Source organism: Dipteris shenzhenensis, chromosome 13 (assembly GCF_047967505.1).
Source record: "Dipteris shenzhenensis isolate YYH24624 ecotype China chromosome 13, Dip_SZ_1.0, whole genome shotgun sequence".
In the NCBI taxonomy this organism is placed as follows: Eukaryota; Viridiplantae; Streptophyta; class Polypodiopsida; order Gleicheniales; family Dipteridaceae; genus Dipteris; species Dipteris shenzhenensis.
In genome coordinates, this window is record NC_141608.1 from 21,772,274 (window position 1) to 21,786,513 (window position 14,240).

The following is a 14,240-nucleotide window of genomic DNA, read 5'->3' on the forward strand; positions in this document are numbered from 1 at the left end:
TGCAGGCTATTGTGTAAAATGCTTCCAAGGGAGAATAAATTACCGACCTCAAGAGATATGGCAAGCACTACAAGGCATAGGCCATTTTCCGACGGAAATACCGACGCTTTTTACATTAAATTTTTTTTTTTTCACGGGCGCAAAGGTCGCTATAAAAGTCGTTAAAATCGTCGGAAAAGGAGCGTCGCTATAAACCGTCGCTATATAGCGACGCTGTTAATCGTCGCTATATAGCGACGATGTAAACGTTGCTATATAGCGACGATGCAAACGTCGCTATATAGCGACTCTGTTAATTGTCACTATATAGCGACACTGGTAAACGTCGCTATATAGCGACGATTAACAGAAGTAAAAAAAAGGGTTAGTGGGGCTAAACAGGGCTTCCTTTTGGCCCTGTTTAGCCCCACTAATCCTTTTTTTTTTTTTGTAATTACAAAAGAAAGTTTTTTATAACAAAATTTCCCTTACTTGCAGGGTGATACAAAATTGTTCTTGTGAATGATGAGGAAGAAATGCATATACATATACAACTGTGTTTGTAACAAAATTACCCTGTGAAAGGGCGATACAAAATTGCTCTAACGAGCGGATATACAAAATGCTACTACCACTACTAATCCGAATCCGAATCCGAATCGTCTTGTTGGCTTGTTCCTTGGTCCTCGGCACCTGCGTCTTCTCCCTCGTCCCCGACACCTGCGTCTTCTCCCTCGTCCTCAGCACCTGCATCCGATCCTTGCCCCTGTTGATCGCTTGTCTCTGATGATGGGACGCTTGAGCTTTGACCCTAAGAGTGAACCATATAAATCGAAAATTAGATTGGAACTTAAATAAAAAAGTGAGATTACAAGTAGGAGTAAACTTATACCGTGCGAGCAGCCACCTCAGCCCAATCGACTGTCGCTCCCATTGCCTCTTGCTCAATGAACCACGGCTTTGTTCCTATCCGAAATGCGCGCCGCGTCTCTGCATCCGTAGGAAGACGACCCATCGCAGCTTGCTGTGGATCTAATTTACGAGAGTTAGAGTTAGCTAAAGTGCATGTAATATGTAAGTAAAACAAATAGAACAATACATTAAATGGAAAGAAGTAGACTTACCACGGTTGCCTCGAACGCATACCGTCTGCCTGCACCAAAGTGCGAAGTACCTACGACGTCCAGCCGTCTCTTCGCAGCCCTCCTCTGACCCTCGAACATTTCGGGATGGTCCCTATGTTGCTTCTTGAAGTACTTCCAATCAGCTTTGTCTGCCCAGCTGGGTTTAGCCAACCCCTTTGTAATGGAAGTACGCATGGTTGATCTGCGATGCTTTAGGACCAAACCCATGCGCTCGAGCATATAATTGTTATTAAACTCCACATTTGGCGGATTAGGATATCCTTGTTTGAACTCATCAATCACCGCCTGCTTCTTTTGGGCATCTTGATACCGCCAATCGATATTTATGCCGCTCTTGAAGTGATGACTCATCAACCGCCTCATGGCGGCAATCACTAATTTGCCCTTTTTGTCTTCTATTATCTCTCTGGCAGATGTGATTTGATAGGAGAGATCCCCTGATGAGTAAGGGGGACTGACGGTAGTAGAGTCTGAAGGAGTGGAAGCTGCGCGACCGCTTCCGGATCGAGGAGTAGCTGTGGGAGTAGGAGAGGGAAAGGGACCTGACTGATACTGTGTCTCCGGACCAAGTGGAGACCTAAAGGAGCGTGAGTGTGCTGACTCGTCTACATCTCCCGAGTCAGCACAACATGAGCCGCCCATCCTACTCTTCCTTCCCTTGCGGGAGGCATGCGCAGGTGATGATCCCGTGGTCGAAGGGGCGCGAGGGGATGGCTGGGTAGTACGTCCACCTGTCGGTGTAGGGGAAGGAATTGCGGAGGTCCTCTGAGAGAGCAGAGAGAAGAATCTCACTGCCTCCTCATCGCTCATCTGCGCTACAAACTCGTCGGGAGTCCCAACAAAGCCATGCGCGGCTAGCAAAGGAGTCCCCTGAGGGGTAGTCGCAGTGCTACGTGGAAGAGGGGTCGAACCAGGGGTAGTCACTGTGCTAGGACCGAGAGGAGTCGGACCAGGGGTAGTCCTCGGGGTAGTCGCCTGAGAGGAATCAAAGTCCTCTGGAGCATATAGATCGTGAGCTCTCCTCCTGCGAGGCTGTCCGTACTCGTCCGATAAGTGACGTGATCCCATGTCTAACATAGACACAAACACGAAAACAGAAAACAAAAAACAAACATGAGCATTCTCATAGGCATAGGCATAGGCAAGAAGAAAGAAGAGGGAAAGGAAAGAAGAGGGAAAGGAAAGAGGGAAAGAAGAGGGAAAGATAAGAGGGAAAGAAGATGTAAAGGAAAGAAAAGAATGAGAATGAGGAAATAGAGAATGAGAGAAGGGGGAAATAGAGAAGGGGAAAGAGATGAGGGAAAATAGAGAAGGAGAGAAGGGGGAAATGAGAGAAGGGGGAAATAGAGTGGGAAATAGAGAATGAGCTTATGCAGAAATAGAGAATGAGCTTATGCTTCTCTCATTCTCTATTTCCGCATATGCTCACGCAAAAGAGAAAGAGAAAGAGCTTATGCGGAAACTCATTCTCTATTTCCGCATAAGCTCCTTCTCTTTTTCCGCATGAGCTTATGCGGAAAGAGAGAAGGAGCTTATGCGAAAAGAGAGAAGGAGCTTATGTGGAAAAAGAGAATGAGAGAAGCATAAGCTCATGCTTATGCTCATGCATGAGCATGAGCTTATGCGCTAGTTTCCGCATAAGCTTATGCGGAAATAGAGAATGAGAGAAGCTTATGCTTCTCTCATTCTCTTTTTCCGCATAAGCTCCTTCTCTCTTTCCGCATAAGCTCCTTCTCTCTTTCCGCATAAGCTCCTTCTCTATTTCTGCATGGGCATAAGCATGAGCTTATGCGGAAAGAGAGAAGGAGCTTATGCGGAAAGAGAGAAGGAGCTTATGCGGAAAAAGAGAATGAGAGAAGCATAAGCTTCTCTCATTCTCTATTTCCGCATAAGCTTATGCGGAAACTTGCGCATATGATACCATCCATGCTTGTCGTAATGATTGTATTCTCTTTCGTCGTGAGCATGGAGATTTGGCTAGTTGTCCAAAGTGTGGGGAACAACGATATAGAGATGACTTGCAGGGTGAGAGGATACCGGTAAAGGTCTTAAGACACTTTCCCATCATTGCAAGAATACAACACATGTTTCGATGCAAATCCATAGCGGAGTTGATGACATGGCATGCATCTCATCGGTCCACTGATCACACATTGAGGATTCCCGCAGATTGTGCAGCTTGGAAGCACATAGATAATCAATGGCCGGACTTTGCGAGAGAGCCACGCAACTTACATCTTGGGCTAGCCATGGACGGCGTGAATCCTTTCGGGTTACGCTCGACATCTTGGTCGACATGGCCCATAGTCGTGGTGAATTACAATATCCCACCATGGCTAACAATAAAAAAGGGACACCTCATGCTTGCACTACTTGTGCCAGGAAAGTACAAGGCAAAAAACATGGATGTGTACATGGCACCTTTGATAGAGGAGTTACAGATATTATGCAGAGGAGTGCAGGTCTTTGATATTTCCAGAGCTCCTAGGCATACCAATGATATTTTAGTCAGGGGTATCTTGATGTGGACCATGCATGACTACCCAGGATATGGAGAGTGCGCAGGTACGTGGTTATGTCTTTACATGTACAATGAGGGATTATGCTTTTTTTACTCTCTTTTGCACGCATGTCTTGTACTAACATATTCATGCACGCGTGCAGGACTTGTTACAAGTGGGTACCATGCTTGTCCTGTTTGTGGACCCGCTCTGAAATCGCTTGCACGCTACTCCAAACACATGAGGAAAAATGTTTATGAAGGTCATGCTCGATACCTTCCGCTCGACCATCTCGCACGTGGAGGTCAGCTTGATCCACCACCATCATATTTGAAAGCAAGTGATTGGATTCAAGCTTGGAGGGAGAATGGAGAGGAACCTCCTCCTGGTATGAAGAGGCTATCGATCTTTCACGAGCTTCCTTATTGGGGTCAGTTACAAATCAATCATCTCTTGGATCCCATGCATATCTTTAAGAATGTGGGGGCTACCATTTGGGCACACTTGGTTGGTTCCAAGGACTGGAGAGGAGTGCGAGAAGACTTGCGTGCTATGAATAGGATGTCTCATTTGTGGCCCCAAGTGCATGCTTCAGGAAAAGTTGTCCTCCCGAAAGCAACGTGGATCCTCTCTACGAGGGAGGAGGCAGTGATCAAGGTAGACATTGCCTCTTTTCAAACACCGACAGGGTACATGCGTTGCTTGAAAGGAGCATTTTCAAAGGACAATAAGCTTAGTGGCCTCAAGTCCCATGATTGGCACAAGGTCTTATAGGTATTCTAAGTAGAATTAGTGTACCGATAATAGTGATGCATTAGCGTAATTATTATTATGTTATATTGTTGACATGATTTCATTGTTGCTTTGATAGTTCATCCTTCCAATTACAATAAAAGGGTGCTTACAAGAAGATGTTAGAAATGCTATATTCAAGATCTGTGGTATTGTGAGGTATGCTTACTATCAATTCGCATTATGTATTTTCTTCATGGACATGTGAAATAGGTGGATATCTCAAATATCTTACATATGCATGGACATGTGAAATAGGTGGATATCTCAAAAAGAGATCTCTATATCGAGCATCGAGAAGGCTAGGGTGGAATCCATCGAAGCCGTATGCTTGCTTGAGAAGCACTTTCCCTCAAGCATTATGACAACTCAAGTCCACTTGCTTGTGCACATAGTTAATGAGGTGGCTATAGCAGGTACCGTTCATAATCGATGGATGTTTTTTCTCGAGCAGTTTATGAAAACTTTAAAGGGGTTTGTAAGACAAAGAGCAAGACCAGAAGCAAGCATGGTAGAGGGATGGCTTGTGCAAGAGTCATTAGTATATATCACAGAGTTTCTTGCATCCACGGATCCTGATATGCCGCAAGCTTGGCACAACAAGGATGATGATCGCATCATTGGCGAGGTCCCCCAAGGAAAAGGGATTGAAAGAAAGATGAGCGAAGAGCAAATGGAGAAATTCAATAAGTTTTGTATCCTCAATAGCCCTGAGATGCAGAAGTGGATTGAGAGATATGAAGTGGCCAAAGCAGAAAGAATAAATGCAAGGACGAGATTCAGAGTAATGTACAGGCGATCACAACCATATCCACGAGATCTGGCTCTTCTCCCTACTGACATGTCACTTGATTGGCTACAACTAGCTATACGTAAAGCTGAACGTGATGGAGAGACAATAAACGAGCGCGAGCGGGAGTTATTATCTGGATGTATGGTGCATGTAAGTTTCTTATCTCTTGACGTAATTAAGTAATTATTTGTGGCAATATATGCTATAAAATAGGTGCATCTTCATTGTTTTAATGATGCTCTTTTACAGTACAAAAAGTACAGTGCATTATGGTCATATGGACGACATTTTTGCGTAGAATGCATCGATTCAAAGAGAGTCACGTATGATTGTGGAGTCATGGCTAACTTCACACAAGATAGCCGAGCAAGTGCTTCGGATACCAATCTTCTCTCCTCACAGTTGGATTATTGTGGAACCATACGCAACATCTATGAAATTGATTTCAGACGATTTACTATTTTCATTCTTGATGTAAAATGGTTTAGAACTACTTACAACGGTCCCCATGCGACTGTGAGAAAAGATGGTAGCGGTCTCTTTGCAATAGACTCCACCAAACATTGGACCGATGAAAGTGATACTTTTGTTCTTCCCGAGCACTGTGAGCAGGTGCATACTAATGATTTAATTAGTCGAAGCTTTCGTTTTTTAAGTCCATTGATATATATATAATTGACGACATTTGGCACGTGATTTTTCATCTTCAATATAGGTGGTTTTTCATCCGGATCGTTCTGATCCAAGATGGTGGTACGTGATCCAAGTTGCACCACGAAGTAAGCAGATTTTTGAAGATCGAGATGTGGATATGGAGATGCCACTACCAATGCCGGATCTAATTGATGAATCTAGCGAAGAAGATGTAGATCACCATATGAGGCAAGAGGAAGATGCGCATAATGACATCGCACGGGAGGAGGATGGAGATCACGATATTGACGAGGAAGACAACAATCGTCAAGATCAATCACCACACTTAAGCTTAATTGAAGAAGATGATCAAATACTTTTAGGTGAACGTACGATGCTAGAGTACGATGATGATATAGGAGATCAACTCGGTATAGAGTTGGAGATAGACTTGCTTGGTGCCTTAGACTTGGCTCAAGATGAAACAGTTGATGTAAATGCTCTTATTTAATTTGATTTTTCTCATCTCAAACTTGGACATGAATATATGAGCTTCAAAGGCTTGATGTACATGCTCTCATTTTTTAATTCTCTATGAGCTCAAACATGTATGAAAATTTAAAAAATTTTATCATTGGAAGAAAATAATTTTTAAGGCTAAAAAAAAAAAAAAACCTCTCTGTAAAACGTCGCTATAATATATTGTCTCAGTGTCGCTATATAGCGACCTTTAAAAGTCGCTATATAGCGACTTTTACTAATGTCGCTATATAGCGACGCTTAGTAAAAGTCGCTATATAGCGACGATTTACGACACCCGATTTTTATACCGACGATTAACGCTAAGCGGGCGCTAATCGTCGGTACGTAAACGTCGCAATAGGATGCGTGTGTAGTAGTGAAGGCAACATGTGACCTCTCTTGGAGGATTAGATTACAAGCGCATCCATGCATGTGTCAATGATTGTGTTTTGTTTCGTGGACTATATAAGGATGCAAGAGTGTGTCCTACTTGTGGAGATGCAAGATATTGAGCAGATCTCAAAACTTTGGACATTTTCCCGTAACCCCTCGCATCCAATATATGTTCAAGTGCAAATCTATTGCAGAGCTCATGTCATCGCATTCCTCCCATCGATCAACCGATGGCAAGTGGAGAACTCCCGTGGACTCTCCTGTGTGGAAGCATATTGAAGACACATGGCCAAGCTTCAAGGAAGAACCTAGGAGCTTGAGACTTGGATTGGGTATGGACGGTATGAACCCATTTGGTTTCAAAAGCACCTCTTACAGTGTATGGCCAGTGATATTGGTGAATTATAATCTTCCACCCTCTATGGTTATTAAGAAAGGACATGTTATGCTGTCCCTTCTAATGCCAGAAAAACATAAAGTCAAAAATCCTGATGTTTATTTGGAGCCTTTGATTGACGAGCTAGAGATACTTTGGAGAGGTATCGAGGTGCATGATGTGAGCAGGCCTCCCTTGTCACGAGACTTTAACTGAAAAGCAGTCTTGATGTGGATGATGCATGACTTCCCAGGCTATGGCGAGTGTTCAGGTAAGCATTGCACTTTTAATTATGAATAGGCAAATGATGTGGCACCCTAAACCCACCTTCAACTCTTAATTGCATCTATTGTTTAGGTCTCACTACATCGGGTTACCATGCATGTCCTGTTTGTGGTCCTTCGTTAGTTGCCTCATGGGCAGACACATTGAATAAGGTCATCTATGAGAATCACCATTGATTTCTCCCACCTGATCATCCTAGATATGTTGCCCCTTGGAATCAAGTCCTCCCACAATCACTCACCGCGGGAGATTGGATGAGAATTTGGAATGGTTCCACGACTCCTCCACCACTTGGCATGAGCCAGTAAGGGTTTGTAACTATTGTGTGCTATATTGGCTGGAAATAAAGATTGCCCGCTAACACCAACTTTTGTTTAGATACTCCATCTTTTATCGTTTACCATATTGGTCCCACCTCAAGATCAATCACCTGCTTGATCCCATGCATATCTTCAAGAATGTGGCATCTACCATTTGGGAGCACTTGAATGGGACACGAGATTCCGCAGGTGTAAGGGAGGATCTATGTACCACAGGGAGGATGCGTGAAGCTTGGCCACAAGAGAGACCAAATGGGCGTGTTTTTTTACCTCGTGCACTATGGATGTTATCAAAGCTAGAGATGGAGATGGTGAAGCGTGCTATTATTAAATTCGTATTCCCACTATTATTATTATGGCTTGAAATCTCATGATTGGCACAAGATGCTCCAAGTAAGTATTTTATGTGCATAATATCTTTTTCCTTTCAAATTTGTGACTGAATAATTATAAGCAACTAATCAACCACCTCCTCGTGGGTTCAGTTCATACTACCTACTAGCATTTCACGTAGTACATCGAAGGACGTGAAATATTGTATTTATAAGATGGGCGAGCTTGTGAGGTACTTTACATGATACAAAATATGATGCCTATCAATGCTCCATGCAAGTTTGAATGCATATTGCTAATATGCTATACTTTTTCATTTCTAGGTATGTGAGCTCAAAGGAAATAGATCCCACCACGCTTGAGAATGCTCAAGTTATGTCAGTGGAGGTGGTTTGTTTAGTAGAGGAGACATTTCCACGTTCTATTCTCACAAGCCAACTACATCTTATAGTGCATTTGGTGGATGAGATTGCTATATGCAGTACTATACATGCACGATGGTTGTTCTTCCTCGAGCGCTTCATGAAGACCTTGAAGGGCTTTGTAAGACAAAATGTAAGACCCGAAGGTAGCATGGCTGAGGGTTGGTTGGTACAAGAGTCACTTGTATATATTTCTGAGTTTCTTGTTGATGTGGATAGCTCTCTCCCACGACTATGGAGAGATGATGAAGACCTAAGGATGACCTCTATTGTGCCTCAAGGAAAAGGAGGCAACAAAGTAATAGACACAAAGTTGCATAATAGTATCAACCTCTATTGCGTGCTTAATAGTGATGTGATAAAAAGATGGGTGACAAGATATGAGGATGCAAAGGCAAGAAGACAAGAAGAAAGGGCCCTCTTTCATACACACCACGGATCTCGTGTGCCATACCCTCAGTATCTAAGAGCACTTCCAAAGAATATTCATGTGGATTGGCTACTTGATGAAATGGAGAAAGCAGAGAAAGACGAGGGGATGCATATCACGATAGAAGAATGGGAGTATGCTAGGGGATGCATGAGCAAGGTCGGTATATAGAATGTTATGCATAAGCTAGGAGCTTTCAATAATTTAGATTGCTTATTTAATTGATTTTTTCTCGGTGTAGTACACTATGTTCAATGCTATATGGTGTGAGGGCAAGCATTTTCAAACACAACGGATTGATGATAAGAGAAACACACAAGATTGTGGCATCATTGCTAGCTTTGAGGGAGCCAATGGAGCCATGGATGATTATTGTGGCATAATCCAAGATATTATTAAGCTTGACTTTCGACGGTTCTTTGTGTATGTTTTGGATGTAAAGTGGTTTAAGGACGTGGTGTAAAGAGGCTCTAATGTAACAATCAAATGCCATGCAAGTGGCTTTGTAACTATTGAGTCCACAAAGTTTTAGCAAAGTAGGAAGGACACACTAGTACTACCGCAACAATGTGAACAAGTACTGTGCACACATATAAAAATACTCGCTTTTAAATATTTGATGCAAGAAAAATAACATGATTGTATTTGTGTTTGGATTAGGTTGTCTATCAATCAATGGTGGATAATAATAGATGGTGGCATGTCATACCTATTATGCCACGTTCCAAAGTGATGTATAATACATTTACTAATATGGAGCGTATGGAGGATTACATGGCCATGGACGTGATGATGACTGTGATACGAGAGAGGAGAATGATCATGAGATAGGAGATATAGATATTGAGGCCATTACCCGTGAGGACGAGCCTACCATTGGTGATGCTGATTTCGATGAGCACATGAGTAGCACAAGTAGTAGTGGGTTGAATGTATTTATAGATCTAAACACGTGTTTGGATTTTGAAGTAGATAATTTGGTAAGGGTTGATCTCATTGAGGATAAGATTGAACCGTAGCCCATCATTGATATTAGCAAAACTATTTTACATATTGTCTCATTCTCCTTACCTCACTTAATTCTTGTATATGTGGGCTTGCAAAAAAGCATTGATGTGTTTGTTAAAATGATGTGCTTTGGTAATCATGGGCAATGTTCGGAAAGCAATGATGTACACCAAAATCTCACTTTCTGTATTCGCTGGTTTGCGTCTAAATACGCGTCTAATTCTGAGTGTAAACGTGCAAATAAACGCGCTAATACACGCGCAAATAGATGCGCTGATAAACGCCATGTTAGATGGGCCAGTATTTTCTCAGTTTAGACGTGCAAATAGACGTGTGAATACATGCGCAAATAGATGCGCTGATAAACGCAATGTTAGACGAGCCCGTATTTTCTCAGTTTAAATGCACAAATAGACATGTTAATACACACGTAAATAGATGAGTTGTTAGACGCGCTATTAGATGCGTCCGTAATTCCTCTACTCAAGCAATGCCTATAGATGTGCCTGTTATTTTGCGCGTCTACCAAGTACGTCTATAGTTGCTTTGTGTTGTTGTGCATGTACTTTGAAGCTTCGATGAATATGTGGAGCGCAAGTTATAAAGCAAGTACTACTATGGCATTCAACTTGCTTCACAAAAAGGACTAGATGAATTAACGAAAAGAACAACACTTATAAAATTTTAGCACAATGCTCTGTTCTTGATGAGTATAGTAATTTATAAATTTTAAATTTCTTGAAATTCGAGTAGGACAAAAGTCCATGATAGGAAAAAAGCATTCAAATTTAAAAAAAACTCATTCTCGGGCAATGCAAGATCTACAGTGTTTTTATTTTTAGACCAATGGGATTCTTCAGTGATGTGTGAGACCTATCACAAAAACGCAGGATGAGGACGGCAACGGAATGAAATTCCAAGGCCATTGGTGACATCGACGACAGCCTGCAAGATTTTTCGTCATTATCAAACTTCCTGCACCTCTTTATATTCCCTATTGTTATCCATGTTTTCCACTTATCTTCTTTGCGCTTCTCTATCTTCCTGATCAATCCTAGCCCTCAATCTACCAGCTGACGGCCTATGAATTCAGCATCGCCTCTTGGCTCTACAGTCTCTGACTGTACGCATTCGCTGCCTATCCTCTTCTTATAGACGTCTTGATTCTATCGCCCTGCCTTACTGCCTCGTTTGCTCTTGCCAAGAGATCAAGGAGGCTTGCTAAGCAACCGGAAGAAGCGCTTCTGTTTTGGACTCCGCCCAGAACTGCCCATCTGCTCACTCACTCTCTTCAGGGCTCCTCCAAGGTCCCCTAGCCTTGCAGCACCTGCATTTCAACCATGGCAGGAAATCCTGCCCCCCTCGGCCTGGCTAGCTTCGCCCTTACGACTTTCGTGCTCTCCTGTTACAATGCTGGGATCTTCGGCGTCCATACAAGCGACCCAGTGAATGTGATCACAGGCCTGGCTTTGTTCTACGGCGGGCTAGCGCAGATCCTGGCCGGCATGTGGGAATTTGCAGTGGGCAACACGTTCGGAGCCACGGCCTTCACCTCCTACGGAGCCTTCTGGCTCTCGTTTGCAACCATTCTCATTCCCAGCTTCGGAATTATCGAAGCCTACAGCGACTCGCCGGATCCCGTGCTACTGCGGGCATTATCGATCTATTTACTCGCCTGGACGATCTTCACCTTCGTGATGCTAGTGGCGTCATTGAGAACAACAGTGGGGCTGGTGCTGCTGTTCTTGACGCTAACGGTAACATTTGCGCTACTGACTGCGGCAGAATTCGGGAGCAGGAACCGCGGGTTGGGGTCGTATGGGGGGGTGCACAGGGCGGCAGGGTTCATGGGGATCATCACGGCAGCCATAGCGTGGTACAATGCTCTGGCGGGGCTGCTGGCTAGCCAGCTGAATCCGATCTTTAGGTTGCGTGTCGGCAGAATCAGTAGTCCTCTCTTCACACCTCCGACTCAACCTACTCAAAAGAAATGAAGCCCTTATCTTGCTTCATCTACCTGAATGACATATCATGGGCTTCATTGCAATGTAACACTTCATAGTGTAGCATTGTACAAGAACTTTCTCATGCATTTGTCTAGAACGCATAGCTGGATTTTAAGGGTTCATTGCATTGCCATATATTATGGTATAGCATTGCACAAGGGCTTCATTGCATTGCACCCCATCTCGCCTAGAAATAAGCACATCACACACCCACATAGAAACATCCAATTCCACACGTTTCCATTTAATAAGGTACTCCACGGGTCTCCATGCTTTGAATCCTTTACTTTCCTATATTAAGATTTTCTTTCCATTCTTTTTGTATGAATATTGTATAAGAAAGTTGTTTCCTTGAGTCTCACTCTTAGTTTTCCTTATAGCCTAGTTATCCTTTCTGTCTAAATTTCTATAATTTTTATTTTAAGGTTGCATTCATACTATGTTGAGAATAAAGTTAAGGTGGAGAATAAACTTGATTGATTCGTGTACTATGAAACTACTATGAATGATTCATGTAGATGAATCACAATTGCTTGCTTGCTAGTCTACTCTACAATGTTTTCATGTATCTTCTTCATTTTTCCATATCAACATCCTTCTTGAAACTTTCATTGTAAACCTTTTGTAATGGTACTTTGCAATATGGACTTTGTTCTCATGGTATTTACATAAATGCTCATGACCAATATCTGGGCAAAATTCTTGATTTTCACCTTTCCAAACCATACTTCTAGTGTCATTTCATCTAATCATCTTTCTTCCCTTGCTTTTATTGTACACTCCTCATATAGTAATGTTGAGACAATGAGGTAAGAGAAAGTATTTTTATTGTGTCTTTGTATTTAACAAGTTGGTATAAGTATTGCCTTAGAGTATTCATCATTAACATCTCCTAACTAAAATAGTAGATCTTGCTTATGATTCAAATGCATACCCAAAGAGTCTCCATCAAACTTTTATTTAAATAATCTATACTTCAATGTGGCCATCCAGTAATTAGCCGCATGGCATTCGACTTAAAGACTTGCTAACATGGAATCTTGACTCAGAGTCCAAACACATGGTTAGCTTTAGATCTAACACATGGCAAGTCAGCTGGAAACTTGTTGCTAACATGGCAGCTTGAATTGGTGATATGGTAGCAAAGTTTATACATGTAGCACAATCGATCGGTCATCATGTGTTTGTGCTAAAAGGGAATTTCCCTTTTGACATGCCCCAAGAGGAATTTAAACTCAGGATGTCTAAGTTGGGCCCTAGTGGCTTAACCACTTGGTTAAACCCCCACTCCCATGGAGTTAGAAGAGGCACATGCACTAGACTTTTGTTAGTTAATAACTATATTTTGTTTGTAGTTTCAATTTTTTTAATACATGGAGTAGCTTTTTTGAAACTAAATTAAAGATGCTAAACTTTGATATTTTAGTGTTTAATAATAGTTAATAGCATTGAAAATTTATAAATACTACATTGTTATTAATACTATTATTTCACATGTTCAATAATTAATTAGTAAAATTTCTTTTTAAAAGAATGTATATCAATTATGAGGTTCATTCATGCTGACCTATATCAACCCACACATGGATGTAAGATGTATATTTGTAATGTGATATCTATATACACACGCACACACACACACACACACACACATTTATATATATATATATATATATATGGATGCATGCATGCATACATACATACATACATACAATGTATGAATATTTATTACTATATGATGAGATATTATTGAATAGACATTGCATGTGGCATTTGTGATTCTTTGCACTTGTTGAGAAAGCAACATTCTAGATAAATCATACTATACACATGATATAGATTACATACATTATAAGCATGAAAATAATTACATTGTTTATGTTTTTTTAGATTTCCCTAAGATGATAGAATCCCAAAAGAAACTAAGCTAGGTATGATTTAGGGAACGTTCTCAATATGAGCATTTAGGATAGAGAAATGAAAATAAGTTATGAGATATAACTTATGTAATTTTAGCACTCTACAATTATCTATGCAAAGCATTGCTAGCTACTACACTACTACGTGTGAAATACCCACCTTAGTCTTGTCAATAGAGCATGATTTCATGAGTGATCATAGTGCAAATAGATGCTTACTCGACAAATAATGGGTTGTGGTAAAAGATAACATGCCATCTCATGCTTATTTTTAAGGTAGATTGTGCTGTCTAGAATTGTCCACTTATGACAACCCCTTTGGCATTGTTATTCCACAAGCTAGAATCATGTCTCACATCTAAATCTAGAGTCCCCCTTAGAGG

The 14,240-nt window shown here is 41.7% G+C and overlaps 1 pseudogene; it reads left to right on the forward strand.

Annotated features, from left to right (window-relative positions):
• Positions 1 to 9,074: 9,074 nt before the first annotated feature.
• On the forward strand, positions 9,075 to 11,926 carry LOC147895169 (accumulation of dyads protein 2 pseudogene; annotated as a pseudogene).
• Positions 11,927 to 14,240: the final 2,314 nt, after the last annotated feature.